The sequence below is a fragment of the Colius striatus genome, chromosome 14 (assembly GCF_028858725.1).
Source record: "Colius striatus isolate bColStr4 chromosome 14, bColStr4.1.hap1, whole genome shotgun sequence".
Taxonomy (NCBI): domain Eukaryota; kingdom Metazoa; phylum Chordata; class Aves; order Coliiformes; family Coliidae; genus Colius; species Colius striatus.
In genome coordinates, this window is record NC_084772.1 from 4,979,943 (window position 1) to 4,997,686 (window position 17,744).

Consider the following 17,744-nt stretch of genomic DNA (forward strand, 5'->3'; position numbering starts at 1 on the left):
ATCTGGAGTACTGTGTCCAGTTCTGGACTCTCCAGCTCAAGAGAGACAGGGAACTGCTGGAGAGAGTCCAGTGAAGGGCTACCAAGATAATCAGGGGACCAAAGCACCTTTGTTATGAGGAAAGATATCATTATTCCTGATGGGAAAAACTCAAACTAGTGCTGAAAAAGCACTCCTTGGGAAATCGCAGATGTTGCATGCTCTTTGATTCTTGCTGGGACTGTTTGGATCTGGCAAGCAGAGTTTGGAAATGTGCTCCTTAGACATACAGGCTTCAAGGGAAGAAATAGACACCTCAGCTCCAGATTCATCCAGTAGACCACCCATTAAGCACAGAACGCTAATATCAAACCATCCATTAGTGTCCAACCATCCCCCAGCAGCGAGAGGCATCATATCCCACACCCAACCACAGTCCTCCCAAAAGCATTTGCGGCATGTGGCCATCAAGGACCATACAAGGTCTTTGCAGCCAAGTATCAGCAAAATTTACCATGAAATATACAGGAAGAACAACTTTATCACCCTGGAAGCATCCAGAAAAATACCAGTGCTTGGATTTCCTGCTGGAATATTGTGTTGGGAGTTCACATAGTCTCAAAACTGAAACCTTTCTGCTCTGCAGCACTGCTTGTTCTGTGTATAAACAGAGATCACTGTTGCTGGCACAAAACAGGATTCTGCTCAATTTTATCTTCTTCTAATGCAACACAGGATGCTCGGCAAGTTGAGACTTCCATGCACTATGACATGACACTATTTCACTTAAAATTCCACATGCAAGTGGCTTAACTATTAACATAGCATGGAAACTCAATGCAGTGTTCCTGTGCATTTTAAGACTTATACATATAATGACAGAAATTTGCAAATATGCAAAAGCTGGCTGTCAGGAGGCTAGAGCCAGGCTGTTCTCAGTGATGGCCAATGATAGGATGAGGGGCTATGGGCACAAGCTGGAACACAAGAGGTTCCAAAGAAACACAAGGAAAAAACTTCTTCACGGTGAGGGTGCTGGAGCCCTGGAAGGGGCTGCCCAGATGGGTTTTGTATCTCTCCAGAGAAGGTGACTCCACAACCTGCCTGGACAAGTTCCTGTGTGACCTACTCTAGGTGGTCCTGCTCTGGCAATGGGGTTGAACTGGATCATCTTTCGAGGTCCCTTCCAACCTTTAACATTCTGTGATTCTGTGATACAGACTAGTCTCACTCTCAGGCTCTAAAAATCTTTGCCATGTCATGTTGGGCTGCACAGCACATGGGAATGCCATTAGAAATAGGTTTAGTAGGCTTTTTTTTTTCCAAGTCAAACACTTTAATGGCATAAAATTAAGATAATACCTTTTTTAATCTGAAATTTTAAACAAAGTTGCTCAGAAGGAATATCTCTTCCACATACCATTATCAGCCTCCACTGTACAGATCATTTATGACAGCAAGTGTTAATGCAACACAAAAATTGTGTTAGCAACTGTGATACCTTCTCTAGTGATCCTGTCTTCTACCCCAGGCATATACTACTTTTCTTTCTTGTACAATGCAACTGGGGGTTGTTCCATAATAATTCCAGGTCCTACCATGCCACAAAGAGCCAAGGAAATCTGTGATAATGAAAGAGAAAGTCTTGAATAACCCTAGTCTGCTTCAGAGCTCAGGCAAAGAACAGAAGGAAGAAAAACAGTAAAAAAAAAACACCCCTATTTCTGAACTAGAGAAAGACTCTTGCCAGCCAATTCTGGCAGTAGGAAACGTTACTCAGCCACCAGAAGGAGCTTGTTCAGTTGGCTGACACTGGTGTATCACACCTGAATGCATCTTAGGGAGCATTTCTGTTTGTCTTAATAAAGATAAGGACACTAAAATGTCACAAAGGCAATTAAAAGACATCACCTCATATGGAATACACTTCTTGAGAGGAAGAAGCTCTTTGCCAGCAGGACCAGCAGCAGGACCTACGAAAGCCCATTTCCTTTGGCACCAGGTGTTTCACCATCAGCGCACAGTGAACGAACCACACAATCTGATATTAGAGTTCATTCTTCACATTCCTAAATACATGGCTCCCTGCTTTTCTCAAGGTTTCTAAATGCAGAGGGAAGATCTTGGTGTGGGGTGTTGCTCAACGTCATGATGAGTGGCTACAGTCTCTCCCCTATGCTATAAATGTCCTTGTGTTAGCATCCATTGTATTGGAAAACACAACCCTACACAAATCTTGAACGCATCAGGAGAGTCACAATCTGAACAAAACTCAGGCCTTTGGCTCTTATTTTATTAATTCTGTTTAAATCAATTAAATTGTGAGTAATTCCAGTGGGCTTGAGATCCACAATACAACTCAATATCATAGCATGCAAACAAAGATAATTTCTGACCATCCACTGGATTGAGCTACTATAGCCACCTCTCTGGTATCACGTTTTACGGGAATACTGAGAAAAATCTACAGATTTAAACGATATTACATTATCATCTACTCATAACTAAGACTGGAACATTACATCTTTCGCTGCAAACATCCTTGCATCAGGCAGGACACCTTCACATCGAGCCATTGAAACTAATTTCACTGATGACGCCATTTTCTTACTTCTTTCGCTGCCATTTTAGCATTGTGGTTACTCCCCAATTCTCAAGAAGTAGCTGCACGTTCTTCCCCCTCAGAGGAAAACACACTCCAATAATGCAGCGGCAAATCAAACCTGCGTGTTGAATTTCTGCCCGTGTCACGTCCTTGCGTGGCAAGGACGAAGCGCACAGTTGCCTTTGCAGACCACACCTCAATTTACTGTACTGAGAGCTGGTGAGGAGTCTCCTGAGATGGTGTAAGCTGAGAAACCTGCCCCTGGAAATCTGTCAGTACCACACAAAAAAATTGATAAAGCCAAGGAAAGAGCAGTGTCCAGCACTGTTATAGGAGGGCAGGCTTCTCGCCAAATACCACAGAAGACAGTAGCTAATAAGGAAGTACTTGGAAATGAAAAGCAAAATGCATACTGACAGGCTTGCATTGTCTGGGGCTGGACTAATTGTATATTAGCATCAACATACAGGCAGATACAAAAACCCATTTCACCTGGTGGCAGAAAATTCACTTCTCAGGATCACATCCAAAAGCCCAACTGCTGTCCCTTCAGCCTATGAAGTATTTTCCTGCCTGAAACGGCACGTTTCTGATTGAAGAACTAATTATTAAATAAATCTGCTAGTCATGAACACCCAGTCTCCTCTAAGCTACTTCTGCAAATTTTAGTACAATCCTTCTGTATCCCCCACCCCCTGTACATGCTTTATCCTTCTGCCTGCCTGCCTGAGAGCACACAACCTTGCTGTTTGCAAGAAACAGGGATGTCCTCAGGCTTTTCCAGAAAACAGGCACATTATTGGTATTTGCACAGCTCTTCCTTCACATTTTTAAATATCTTCAAGTTAGTCTGATACCATATGTAACAAAAAAACCACAGTAATGAAAAAAATTGCTTCCCTTTACCTCTTCTGGATGCACGTAGCAAGCCTGACAGCACCGAAACTGACACTCTGCATTTTCTCAGGATGACTCAAAGCAGAAGGATTTTGGCTACCATGCCCCCATCCCACAGCTGAAAACTCCTGTATCACCTTCCTGAATGCTCCTCGGGAGCACTAGTTAGCTTTCTGCTTCAGTAAAAGAACTAAGCAAAAATCTTCCAGCCTCCATGTGTAATTTCATACACAGAGTGATGCATGCAGCAAATGCTCACTGCCTTGAAGGGACAACGCCTGGTTCAGAGACATCAAAATCCTGTCAGCGCTGTAAATGCTATAATCAAGTTAAACAGGGATGCAAATCCTAAAGCCCAGCATAGGTGGCTTTCCTTGTGCTGCACCTCCACTGTGGTGTTTCCTGGAACATTTCTATTGCAATCTGAAGTCTCCCAGAAAAGCCCACATTGGGAAAGAAAAACCTTTCCAAAGTTAAATCTAATTCATTTCACTGATAATGGCTGGCTAATGCTACAAAGAGCCATGATTACATGCACTGTAGTGAGAAGGATATAAGCACACTTTTTTTTAAACGCACACACTGGAATTGCAAGAACATGAGCAGATTTGGAGTTGGGCGCTCTCAAATAATATGGCATGGTTTGGCAAAATCATCCATCTCAAAATATAAGCCCAAATTAGCTAGTTCATTCTTCCTAAATATTAGCTACTTCATTCACCTAATAAGTATTTTCAACGTGGCAGTGTGTCCCTTGGAATAAATATGTTACTGCCAGTGAAAGCAAGTGATCTGGAGTTCAGACATGTCAGCGGATCTTTAAATCTTCAGTTTGAACATGCTGTGGGCTTTAGAACTAGTGTTTCCTTACTACAGTACCGATACATTTCACAAAGTTAATTATTTAAATTACTTCTGAATTATTAATTACAGATCATTAAAATAAAAAACCCCCAGAAGTCTGGAATATGCCTGTTTAGTCATACAATTTACATTTTTCAATGTTAGACGTTAGGAAGCTTGGAGAGTAATGCACATAATATAATTCTCTGCTGCAACAAACTGTATGTTACAGTAAGCACTTTCTCCTTTTTCAGCTTATTTCTCTTACTGGGTAATAAACCTTAGGTTTAAACTTTCCAGACTTGGGGCATGAGATTGGTGTGCTGAGGATACACTGGAGACAAAAGGTTTCCATTTTTCTCCTCCGGCTGTACTCCACCCTTGCTAAGGAACTCTCCAGCAGTGCATGCCTTTATTTGTGCCCTGCACTAGCAAAGCACACAAGCTTTCGGACTTTAATGTAAATGAAATGCTGTGTCTAGATGCTGCCAACAGATATCACTGAAAACCCTGCTATAGCAGACCTACAGTTAATTACTGATTACAGTGGCTCAGTCATTTTTCCATATATTAATTTATGGAGCTCAGCTGAACTCTGTCTCCCACCCACTTCAGACAAAGGAAAATAATTTCCCACACTGTACCAACTGCAAGGATAATTGAGCTATTTCCCATACAGGGTCAGTGGAGATGGCTTCCTCCATCTTTTCACACATGCAAACCACACATTTCATTGTCTTTTTACGTGATTTCTTGCTGACCTGCTTTTGCAGCAAGACCCCTCCTTTGCACAGGTAATCTTGTTTAAAAGCAGCAACTTTTTGGCCATGCTATGCCACAGTTCCCAAGTCTCGCCTTCTGAGCATTTCTCAGTTGAAAACAGGCAAGAGTGCAGAAGACAGCACATAGGCACCTTAATATTGTGGGAGAGAGCCTCAAGCGAGGCAAGTCATTCTCTGCTGCAAGAGCCTGTGCGTGGTCCCAGTACGGCACGTTTCATTAACGTGCTTTTCTCCATATAGAGAAACAGAATTGAAAGGAGAAAAAGCAACCCTCTACTTTTGTGCCCATACCAAAACCAGGCAGAGCTTTCAGTTGCATGCTGCCTCCGAGTCCCTCATCAGAGAGTATTAAATCAGCTGTCACCCACCCAGCTAGTCAGGGCCACCACGTTTACATAAATGTTAATTCCCTGACTGATTCCCTTTACTACGATTTTACTGGATTAACCCCTTACATAACATATCCTATGCACTTGAAAGAGAGGTGGGATCTAGGCTGCAAACTCCAGTTGACTAAGCAAATACACTTCACCACCTCATTTAAGAAACTAGCAAACAAAAGCACAAAATCAAGTGTCTTTGTCTACTTTGGGAAAGTAGAAACGTTTTCTATCTCACTTTCCTTTTCATCCCACATTTGAAATCCTTACTTCAAACTGACATTAAAGTTTAGCGTGTCCTCTAAATAAATCACAAGTGCATCTGTATGAACAGAGGAAACAGAGTGGACCAAATATCTTTGCACCACAATGAAAACTAAGAGGAAAAAAACAATCAATCACATAATCAAGTAACATCTTTATTTTCTGTTTAAAATACTTGCGTAGACATTGCATAGCCTAAGGAAGAGGAAAGTGGAATAAAGGCATTCAGAAAGTTATGCTATTGTATTTCTCCTTAAATGAAAAGCAAAGTCAGCAATGTCAAGAGGGTCTGTAAAAAGGCAAGATGACTGAAACCCAAAGCAGACACTGGACTGCCCCACCCAACAGCTGCTCTAGCTAAGAGTATTAGGAGGTAAAAGGCACAGACCTTCAGGTTGCTTTTCTGTGAGCAAAGGAGGATTTCTCCAAAACTACCCACCTGTTCTGTTTAATTACTCACCTACGAATTTAAACACCCTGCAGCAACAGCACAAAGAAAAACCGCCACAGAAGACACCTGGAGGAAAACTCTCTGCTATCAAAGCAAGCTTTTTACCTTCATTTTATATATTTTTTAAATACATACATTCCTACCTGTAGATCTCAGTACTGAGGAGTTACAAACCTGTTAATGCTGGCTGTAACTGCCACACTTCAGGTGCCTGGTATTTAGGCTTACACAGCTGTATCTTTCTGTATTAATGCTCAAGTTCTCATCTTTTTAAAAAAAAAAAAAAAAGAATAAATCAAACCTGAAAGTCCTGAAATGGCTGAGACAGTCAAGAGTCCAGCAAGACAATAAGAAAGCAGCTGCTTTCCCCGGCTGAACACCACTGACTGCAAAGCATCTATATATTTTTTTTCTCCAGTGGTGCTTTATTCAAATTCTAGGGAAAGCATCAGTCTGAAACCAGTAACTGATGGGAGTAACAGTTTATAGGTTACAGAAGGATATTTTATTGTTAACGGACTGTACCATGTCAGAATTAGGAGGGGGTGAGACAGCAGCCAGGCAAGAGCAGAGAGATGCTACTATTTTTCTTCCCCCAAGCTAGTGCAATTACTCTGATGTGAATTTTTGATGACTTCCGACATATTGCATGGTTAATAATCATTTCAGCTGTCATGTTTGGTTAATGTGGAAAATGCATTTGCTGCATTGTGATGCAGCACTCCAGCCACAGATTGTAACACCAGTTGTGAAGCTATTCCCTTAACTGAGCTGCATGAATTTGCACATACCATGAGGCAGAAATAAATGGTAGTTTGATTTTTAAACGGCAATAGAAGGCTTCTGCCATTTTAGACCTGCAGAGCCCTTGAAACAACTTGTACTGGCAGATCATTTTACTGCATATCAACTGCAGTCAATGTTCTTTAAAAGACAGCTTTGATTCTGCATTGTTTTGCTAGGCTTGGTTATTTAGCAGTTAAAGACATCATTTACATTAGATACCACTTACATTAAACATCACTCTTTTTTGTAGCTTTGAATAGGTTATTTAACTGTAAGTATATATACCTCAATGAAACCGTCAGCACTACAGAGATGCAGCCCTGTTACTAACACAGGCTTAGGCTAACTACTTCTTCCTCCACATGATGCTTACAAACATGTTTTTATGTATAATATTACCTTATAACTAATTGCTCTTGAAAGGTGAAAATATGATGCCTAGAAGTAAAGAGGATTTTATTTGCAAAGCACCATTTCCTCACCTTCCTGCGTTTTACACATCAAACAGAAAAGTAGAAGGTTATGGAAAATACTAATGTGTGCCTTAATTGCCTCCAGTCAAAAAACAATGCTGCATACAGTCCTGCAATTACAAGAGGGGATGCAAAACAGCAGAGATGAAACCATGCTAAAAGCCAGTCACCCAATGATTAAAGTCAGGCCAGTATATCCCAGCAGTCAGGTGATGGTGCCATCGTTACAGTGCAGAAAGCCAGAGAAAAATCGAGAAACGGACCACCCCCATCTTTAAGAAAAAAAACAGAAGCACCAAAGAAATAAGGATTTGCTAATATGCAAAACATACAACTATGAAGAATTGTTTCACAAAACATGAGTATAACACTGTTAGGCAGTTACTTCCACAGGTCCTAAGTGCACATTTAACCCACGGTGCCAACACAAGCTCCCATTCCTCTGCAGACTGCTAGTGACATTCCTAAATTCCAAGTTGCTGCTTCTTAAATCCCAGAATGACAGCCCTGCTGCAATAGTAGTGTATTTCACAATTCTGTAATTCTGCTTACCATATGCACATCCTGTGTGTGCAAACACACATACACAAAAAAGTGCAGACTTGAGATGTCTATGTTTAATTAATGAAGCACAGAAAGCTACCAGGAGAACTTTTTACTGTGCATCAGCATTGATATATCTGCAGAATCACCACCAATTCATTATTTCTACTTTTGTTTTAATTAAAACAACACTGCAGGGGTATTGGTTGGACAGGAATTAGCAGTAAAAATGGTACAAGATATTTTATATAGAGAAAAGGCCAAGTCTCTGAAATAACATTGTACTGTCTGGTTTGGGAGCAGTTCCCATTAGCAGCAGCTTTACATCTGTAGAAGATGCTCTGTGACTCGCCTTCAGGTTTCCCTCCTCCAAATGCACCACTGGGCGTCTTGCAGAACTCAGAGCTTCACAACCGATGAGTGGATTACATACTTAGAGACATAGTTTAGCAGTGGGCTTGACAGTGTTAGATTAGTGGTTGGACTTGATGAGTGTAAGAGTCTTTTCCAACCAAAACAATTCTATGCTTCTATGTGGCAGAGTGGTCTCTGAAATATTGTGTCTTTTAGCTTTTGGAACTAGCCAACTTGAACCTAATTGTGATTTTCTTCAAAACACTGCAAATGCCAAACCCTCCCTGCTTGTAACCAAATGAACGTTGTACTGAATACCTGAATCCTCATGCCAGGAGTCTCATGAGTGGAAAAGACATGTTCAAACCCACTAATATTCTTAGAGGAAAGCTGTAGTCAATTTCAGGGAATAGCATTGATCAGGACCAGCTGCAGCCAAGTGTGCATGCCCCTTTTGAGAGAGGTAGGGAATACACTTGGAGGAATAATTTAACTCTGGCATTCCTCCTGCGTTTCTGAGCCTGGCAGTGTCCCTGTAACCGGTACTTGCCTCGGTAACTTGCCATTTGCCTCATACAACACTGCTTCATTTTTAGACAGCTTTTTACCCTACTTACCTCTAGTTTGCACAACCCACTAGTGATGCAAAGCCAGGAGCACAGAGGATATATAGAGCTTTTTAGCCAAACTTTAAAACAGATAGAGGTACCTGGGCACAGCTGGCTTTTTGCCTTGTCAGGGATTTCAGGAGTGGAATGATGTGTCATTAAAAGATGCTGTTTATCAACAGATATTCTCTGTTATTTTCTGGCCATGTAATTTTACCACAGAAGCTACTCACAACTGCCCAGTGAGGCATTAGAGATCAGCACAGTTTCTATTTCTCTGGTTTTGTTTTACATATTGCGTTGCCAGTTCACAATGTTGCAGGTAAAGCTTTCCCAGTGTGGCTCTGCACAGCGTAGTCTCTCCTTACCTATGGATTTCTTAATATAACACTTTTGAGGGAGATGAACAGAAACTACTCACCTCAAATGGCTGTGAGTGTAAACAACTGTGAGTGCTAACCCAGCTAAGATGTCGGAACTGCTATCTGTTTCACTGGCAATCAATTTAGTGGAGTGTTCAGTCAGCTCATGAATCAATCACTTCCGCACTCAAATGTGACTGTGGGAGGAGAAGGGAGAAAACTACTATTCCAGGCTGCTGAGCCACAGCTAAGGAAAAGCATAGAAGTTTTCCTTCCAAGTAGAAAGCATCATATCCCTAAGAGAATGATGCAAGGATCATGCAGATACCATTGGAACATGAATATCTTCCTCTGTATTAGAATCGCTCTCTCTGTCCACAATGACCTCCCTCCCTCTTAGGTACAGCTGCACCTCTGAAGCGAAGGAGATTTCTTCACCAGAACTACAAAAAAGTCAGAGATGCTATCACCTCCATCCTAAATTCAAGAAAAACCTGTAAAACATTTGAAGAAAAACCTGTAAAACATTTGTATACAATTGGTGTCATTGCTTTCCCCTTTCTTGCAGTCTTGCACTGGGTAGGGATAAGAGTAAACATATGGCTGCATCCCTGGATCTGCTCCTGTATTATTTCTGAGGGCCTACAGTTGCAACGCCTACTATTGCCTGTGAGCTTTAGCCAGCAAAAGCGAGAGACAAGAGTTATACCAGCAATAGGCAGGTTCTTCTCAAAAATCTTTTATTCTCTGCTTAATCCAGCAAATACTGCATTGTCATATTGGGTCTGGAGAGTGCTCTAAAGCACTAGCTTCTTTCCTCTCTGCAAGGCTGACAGGGTGATTAACCAGCATTAATGACACGCTAGGTCTCTTCAGAGGGAGGGCTGTCATACCCAGTACAGAGTGTTTTCAGCTCTGTACGCTCAAGGTTTCCCTTCTGAGGGGTGCAGAAACAGGGGAGCTGGAGGAGGGTTTAGGGCTCTGATTCAAGCAGGATGCAGAGAAAATACAGGCTAACACTTTCACATCAATACAGTTATAGTCACATGCAAACAGTGGAGTGCAAAAAGTCAGATGGGCTGAGTTTACTATTACTTAACTGGTCTATCTGGCAAGGAATTTGGGCTTTCTGACAAAAGGCTAACTTTCATGAACTAAGAAAACAAGAGAGTCAAAGCAAAATCTAGAATTGGGAAGTGACCAGCTCCAGTAACATCTAGTATCATCATCACAGAAAGCTGTCCTCTTGCAAGGAAAAAGCCACCAGTTCCTTCAGACTGGAAGTTGCTGGCGTATTACAGAGCTCAAAGGAGATTCAACACAGCTCTCTGAAGCTACATTTTGTACCAAACAAGAGGCAGGATGTAAACACACAGAGTGAAAAACACCCTGAGAACACTGATTGAGGAAGCCTGTTTTTTGTGACCAGGCGGTTGACAGAGGAAACAGACACACAAATTCTGTAAGATTATAAAAGCACCAGTCCCAAGCAGAGGAGAGGCAAGGGGAAGCCCAGCCAAGCAGAGAGGGTTAGCACCAACACTGGCAGTGCCGTTCCTGCCATCTACACCCCACAGCCCAATTAACAGTGTAATTTGTCAGGATGAATGGGGAACTTGCACTCAATTCGGCAATTTGACAGAGTGTCACTGAACTACCTCAAGTCTCTATTTATCCAAGAGGCGAGAGCAGGAACCAGCTTTAATTAGAGCCTTTTTAACAAAGAACTGAGGGTACTACCCATGCTCTCACCATCAAGCAGTAATTGAGATGTAATCGTTTAAACAAAGCGCAACAAGTGTCCATTTACCCAAAGCCATTGTTAAATATCCACTAGGAGATTATTTTCGACATGATAATGTGCCATGAATATGCAAACCACATTACATTTTTAGCATTAAATAGTCACCTCTAAAAAAATTCCCAACAACAACAAAGACCCCAAAACACAACTGAAAGCCAAACAGCTACTTTGCAGCAGATTTTGACGAGTGTTTTAAACATGCCAATGGTGATTTAAAAAGAAAAGGGGGAAAGAAGTGATGGCTCTGTTTTTGGGCCATTAAACTCTCCCTGGAAAGCCCCTTTTTGCACAGCATTAGAGTGTGTTTTAAGTGTGTAATTATGCATAGAATGTGTTAATTATTAATTCAGAATGCTAACCTCTTTTTTTATATACAAGTCCTGAATATCAATCTCTCTCTCTCAGATGACTGAGCACCAATATGACCAAATTCCACCCTGTGGTAAGTGTGCTCTTCCTGAGAGGTTAGGCACTGGATGTTGGAAGGCAACTCCACTCGTAGTAAAATAACTGTGTTATAAAACTTGCCTCTGCATCATGGCAGGCAAAATCCCCTCAGCCTCATAGCCTATGAAACCAGAACTGTACTGTCACTGATACTCACACCTTCTTTTCAGCATTCTTCCATCTAGCTACTGGATGTCTTAAAAGTTTCACAAGAAGCTGAATTCCCACATCCCTTACTTTCACAAAGACAAGGAAGTGCAGGAAGCTAACTTAATGCTGCCTAGAAGCCCACACCAGGTTAATGGCTGTCAAATACTAAGCTCATCTTTCATCTCTTGTGACTCCTACCCCTGCCTGAAATCCACATAGGGACCTGACTTAAAAGCACACTTTGACACAGTCTGGCAATGAATTATTAACTCCTGTGGAAGCCACAAAGCATCAGCTAGTTGCAATCATGACCCGTTATAATGATTAACCAGAAGACAATTATTAGCTCTCCTGCTTCTCACAAAATGTCTCCAAATCTCCATCTAAAAAAGCCCCCCAAAGTACCTCACAGGCACCCTTGCTGACATACATGAAAGCAGACACAATCCTGTGTTTTTACATTTGTTTCTTCAGACTAACATCACCAACTGCAAGTGGTTCATGAAAGCTCTGCCTTCCTTCCTGCATTACAGGAATTATACGTGGATTTGCATCACCAGAAAAGCAGCAACACATGCACAATCAAGCCCACATTCTTAATTTCCACAGCAATTCAACCCATGCAGCCACAGAAACCTGACAGCAGTTTCAGCACCATCCTTTCCCACATCATATCATGTAGCCCAGGCTGTTTCTAGCCCATTTTCTTTCTAACTGGGCACATATGTGTAAGAAGCTGTGGCTCCCAGTCTGCTCACCAATAGTGGACAGATGAGTACAGACACATTCAGCTCTTAGTATGACAAGTGTTTCCCCAAAAGGGTGTCCCCAGCCTCTTTCAGAAATGCAAGTTAGATGTAACCCATGGGATTCCAGCAGCATCCTAATACACAGAAAAAACAGCTTGTTGAGCTCTGCCAAAGGAATCCAGACAGCTCCCATTATTTAATCTTCATCACACAAAAGTTCAAAGGTGCCAAGATGCAACAAACATTAGTGATGGACCTAAGACCTGCTAAATCCTAAGATGCACAGGAATGTGAGCTTAAGATGGAATACCATGCAGTTCCACGATTAGCAGTGAAAAGGGAGGGTGAAAATAGCATTTCAGCTTTTTCTTAGCAGACAGACTAAATTTGCACTTTCACCTTAATTACACCTGCCAACTCTGAAGGAAGAGGCACTAAAACTACTGGCCTGCATGGGAAATGAACATCCACAAGCACAATGGTTAAAATCAAGCACAGGGATGCACAGCTGCTTTTTCAAATCATTTTTGTATTTTTCATAGTGAACATACAACTGAAATCAGTATTGACATCTCAGCAGGCTTAATTAGAAGTCAAGTCTACCCTATGCAGATTTCTGTACTGTACTCATCAGCCAAGTGCTAAGGTACTAATATCCAAGTGCCTTCCAGTCCTGCACTAAGTGACATGACTAACATCTGCCACATATTGCTTGTTCTCTTCTGCCTCTCCCCAGGGAGTGGAAATGCAGCATTCAAGGACATTGTAGAACAGATAACAACTGGGAAGATTCCTCCAGCCCTGGCTCAGCCTCCTCAGACACAGCACAGGCTGACCATACCTGCTTAGTTAATGGTTTAAAATCATCATCATTGTGATGATTAAGAAGCTGCACAAATCAAGAGATGGGTTAGCATCAAGTCTTTCACCTGTAACATTTCTATACAGGATTCACAAAGTCGGAAGACAAACAAAAATCTGTCCTTTGTGGACTAAATCAAGTAATTTTATCACTTGATTTCTCTGCCTGATTCTCTTTGCCTTGTCATCTCACATTAGACAATACTGAGGAGACAACTTCCAGCAGACTAAATAAGTGTCACTCTTGAGTTTGACGCAAGGAAAAGCAAGAACAAAAGTATGAACAACCTATTCTGCCCTTAAATCCCTTCCAAAACACACCTACATCTTAAAGCTACAGAGGTTCCACCTGCAATATCAAAACTAGAAGACTGAAATCAGTAATTTTATTTCTGTTGTGCTTGCATGCCTTTCACCTTTCCCAGTGATCCTCCATCTGCACATCCCTGTCTTTCTTATGTTGAAAAGTACTTTTATCTCTGAGTTATCACTCAGTAATTCTTTGCAAAGACAGTGGCAAGTACTGAGATAGTTGGAGAATGAGAAGAGCTAAAAGGAAAAGAACTGGGAGGGATCAAAGCTTCGATCTCCATCATGATGATGTAGGACTGACAGTCTTAAGGTCAGCTAGCTGCAATTAGGCAGACACTTCTAGTTGAAGCAAATGTCTGGAGAAAGGTCAAACTCAGGAATCTGAACTTGTGCAGAGGAGGAGATGTTTACCACCACTTTCACTCCATCCAACCCCTCCAAAATGCAAGGTAACAGAAGCCCACTGAAAACTGAGTTACAAACTGTCAGATCAGGAGAGAAGCAAAGACTCATTCAGGGTGAGCGAGGGGAATACACACTGCTTTCATTCACTGCAGTGTGCATAACCATACAAGATGAGGATTGGTCTTTCACAAAAAAAGAACAACCTTTTCAAGTGTATAAAGAGACTCTCAGGAAGGGACAGAGGCTGACTCAGAAAAGTATTAAAAGGACAAAGTGACTTTCAAATAGAGGTCACTGGTTCAAACATGAACTTGATGAGTAACCACCTTATTAATCTTCTTTTAGCTCCCACTACCTAAGTGCCCATATTCCAAGTTCACTGCAGAAAGTAACACAGAACTTCCTTTCTGTCCCTGCCCTGCAGGTACAGCCAGGTCTTCATCAGGTACCCAGACACCAAGTGCCCATCCCCACAGTCACTGCAGAAGCATGAAGGCTGTACTGTTCCATTTGCTTGAAATGAGCAAGTTATTTCTTTCATTTGTGACTCTCCGCCTTAGGGTGGTCACCTGTTTGCTGCCAGATACGTATAGGCAGCTACTGCATGTAAAGATACCCACTTAGCATCTATAAACGAGTATAAGGATCGTGTTACAGTTTGATATAAAAATATTACTTGGTAATGAACAACATTATTCAGATACTATTATTGAACTAGGGTCTTTCAAGTAACACACTGCTGTGTATATTTACTGGAAACATGGACATTTTGGAGGCAAAGCTAAGGAACACTCAGTTTCCTGGTTAAAGAAAACTTGGTTAATATTTGCACCAAACAGAATCTTCTAGCTGAAGTTTAACACTACTCAAAATCCATTTTCCATAGAGCACTCTGTTATCAGCAAGGGCCTTTCTTGAAAGTCCCCATGTTCTTTCAATGGATTCTCTTTGCTATCTAATTTGAGAGCTGTAGGTGTTAAGCATTCGAGGAATGCAATCAAACCCTGCTCCTTCTAGGCCTACTAGGACACCTATTAATTCACCCTCCTGTAGAGAGGGAGTTTATCATCTCTTGAATTGCTAGTATCTACAGAAGTGGAACAGGGCAACTTACATTGGCATTGCAATTACTTAAAATCTATAAATAGTTGTTGCCATGGTGTAAATTGAATTGCTATATGGTAACATCCTTTCTTTAGCATCTTTGAAAGCTGAACTTTGATTAAGTTAAAGTTTAAGACAAGTGACCATGCCATACCAGAGTCCATGGAAAGTGAATAGGAGTGATTAGAAATTCTGTTGTACTCCACACAAAGATGAGCTGAAAATCTAGTGTCGTTTATTCAGTTCTCTTTCTTAGTAGGAATGAGACTCATTTCCAAATTACTTCATCATCTGTCACCCAAGCTCAAAGTATTTAAAAGTCATCACAAAATTCCATAGACCAACCACACTAACTGTATAAGGGAAAAAAAAAAACCAAAAAACAAACCTTAAAGTTGTTCTCCAGCATCTTTGTATGTTTTGGAAAGACAATTGAACAATGACAAAACTTGACTTTGCACAGAAGGATTGGATTTGGTAAACTACTGAAACAGATGAATGGACAAGGTCAGATGAATGAGAAAAGAGACACTAAGCCCAAATTACCTAATGGAAGAAAAGACATAAAAAGGTTGATTTTAACATAAGTACCAGCACAAGCTTCATTTGGGTAATTGTGCCACTTACACTGGTATTTGCTTCAGAGATGGCACAACTGCTACTACTTCCCAGTGAGAGAAAATCATTGATATTTTGGCAAAAGTAACAATTTCTTACAGAAAGGTTGAGTCTAACAGGCAATAACCCTACCTTACAAAATCTAATTATTTAATGGAAAGCTGAAATGACAGGAACAGGACTGCAGCAAGTCTTGGCTAGAAGTATGAATGAGAAATACTAAATAACACTCAGGACAGTAGCTAGAGGGCAAACTCCTGGCTCCTCACCTTCTATCAAGTGTTTGCCCTCACATCTGGTAGAGGCAGGAAGCTGTTTCAGTCTCCCTTAATGTCCAGCACTTGTTTCTCGTTGTAGTATTTAGGCTATAAAATGCAGGATTTCATCATTCTGGCATCAAGCCAACATTTTAATGGCCATTCAAACACTAAGGAAATGGTTGTGCATTAAGCTTACCAATAAGTCAACAATCAATACTTCAGTATTACAGTAAAAATACAATTCACTCTTTATATCTGCCTCTAGCCTCATCCTTCTTTGTCAAGCTCAGATCTAAACAAAAAAAAAAAAGGGGAAAAGCCTCTTGAAGCAAGAAATGAAGTAAATATCTTCAGCCACCAAGAATTTGTCTTAAGTCTAGACCTAACTGCTCCTCAGGACTGTACAGAATTTTTTTCCAAACTGTGTACTGACAGGGCAGAAAAGTGAGGAATAATAAGGACAGAAGTTTAGACACAAAATAAATCACGCAGGTCAACAGGTGAGAGCAACAAAATAAAGAAACCTCAAACAGCTAAGCCTCTAGTAACTGCAGATTAGGAGCCTGGTTACAACTTCATCTCCAAAAAGCATCTCAGCCAAAGAAAAAGAATTGCATCAAAGCATCCCAACATTTGGGTTTTAATCCAATTCATGGATTTTAATTGCCAGCACAGCATCAGTCCTGTATGTCCTCTCTAACATATTCTATCTGGTTGATCAAATGAAGCCAAAGGCAAGCTCTAGCAGAGGATGAAATTTGGACATCCTCTAGAAAGTGTGAGCATCAGGCAGTATTGCTCTGCAATAGAACAAACACTTTAAGATTAGTTAACTCTGGCTTCCAATTCTGAGCCACGGCCATAATGCTGGACCACTGCTATATTTCTGAACAGCAGGAAAAACAATGTGGTTTATAGATGCTTGGAGCAGCTGTGTCTGTCTGCAGAAAGGTTCAGGGTAAGCTTGTTTTTCATCAAGATCCAATCCTGTGAAACCTGAATGTGAATCAGGAAGACAAAGCCAATCAAATCAATCATTTTTAGCTCCACAGCCTAGAAAGCTCGAGTATCAAAATGGAACTTCATCATGGAATGGTTAAGCCAGTGTAAACAAGCCAACCATTTTCTTCTCTCAGTCTGCAAATACAGAAGTAATCAGAGGATTGTTCCACAGATACTTTATTTGTTAAAACTGTCTTGCATCCCTGGGGTTTCAGCCATAAACAAGGTGTTGAGGCGTGGGCTATAATGAACGTTATGGAGTTAGACAAAGATAGAGAAAGTCAGCAGTTCATCTTTGAATCACCTTTGGCAGCAGAAAAATTAAAGAAAAGAATGCCTATGTGATAGCAAGCTTGAGCAGGGAGGAAACCAAAACTACAGACTGTAACAGAGGCAAGGTCAAACACAGGATAGAGCATTCAATTAAGCATTGTGTGATCGCATGTACATGACTAACCAATTGCAATACATGTAACTAACAATAGTATAAAGCTAAGCAAAATGTAAGGTGAGCATAACCATAGTCTAGTGTGAGAGAAACTAACTGAAGGCCAAATAGATGGGGTGATACTTAAGCAGAATAAGGTTGGTGTTTTAGCACAATGAGGTTGGTGTCTAAGTTGTTACAAAAATGAAACTTTGAAGCTTTATGCATAGCATGTGAACTGTAGTATTAACTAATTATCATGAGTTGTAGCATTTGGA

At 41.0% G+C, this 17,744-nt stretch overlaps 1 protein-coding gene across 3 annotated transcripts in view; it reads right to left on the reverse strand.

Moving 5' to 3' along the window:
- The window catches only part of NUP93 (nucleoporin 93), a 76,685-nt gene that overhangs the window by 36,874 nt on the left and 22,067 nt on the right, over positions 1 to 17,744 (reverse strand). The window contains exon 1 of one of the 3 annotated variants that reach the window (XM_062007325.1): positions 6,376 to 6,447. The exons of the other annotated variants lie outside the window; for them this stretch is intronic. The gene's annotated coding sequence lies outside the window, so the exon portion shown is untranslated. Of the gene's footprint in view, positions 1 to 6,375; positions 6,448 to 17,744 lie in introns of those variants that run through there. 3 annotated transcript variants of the gene reach the window in all.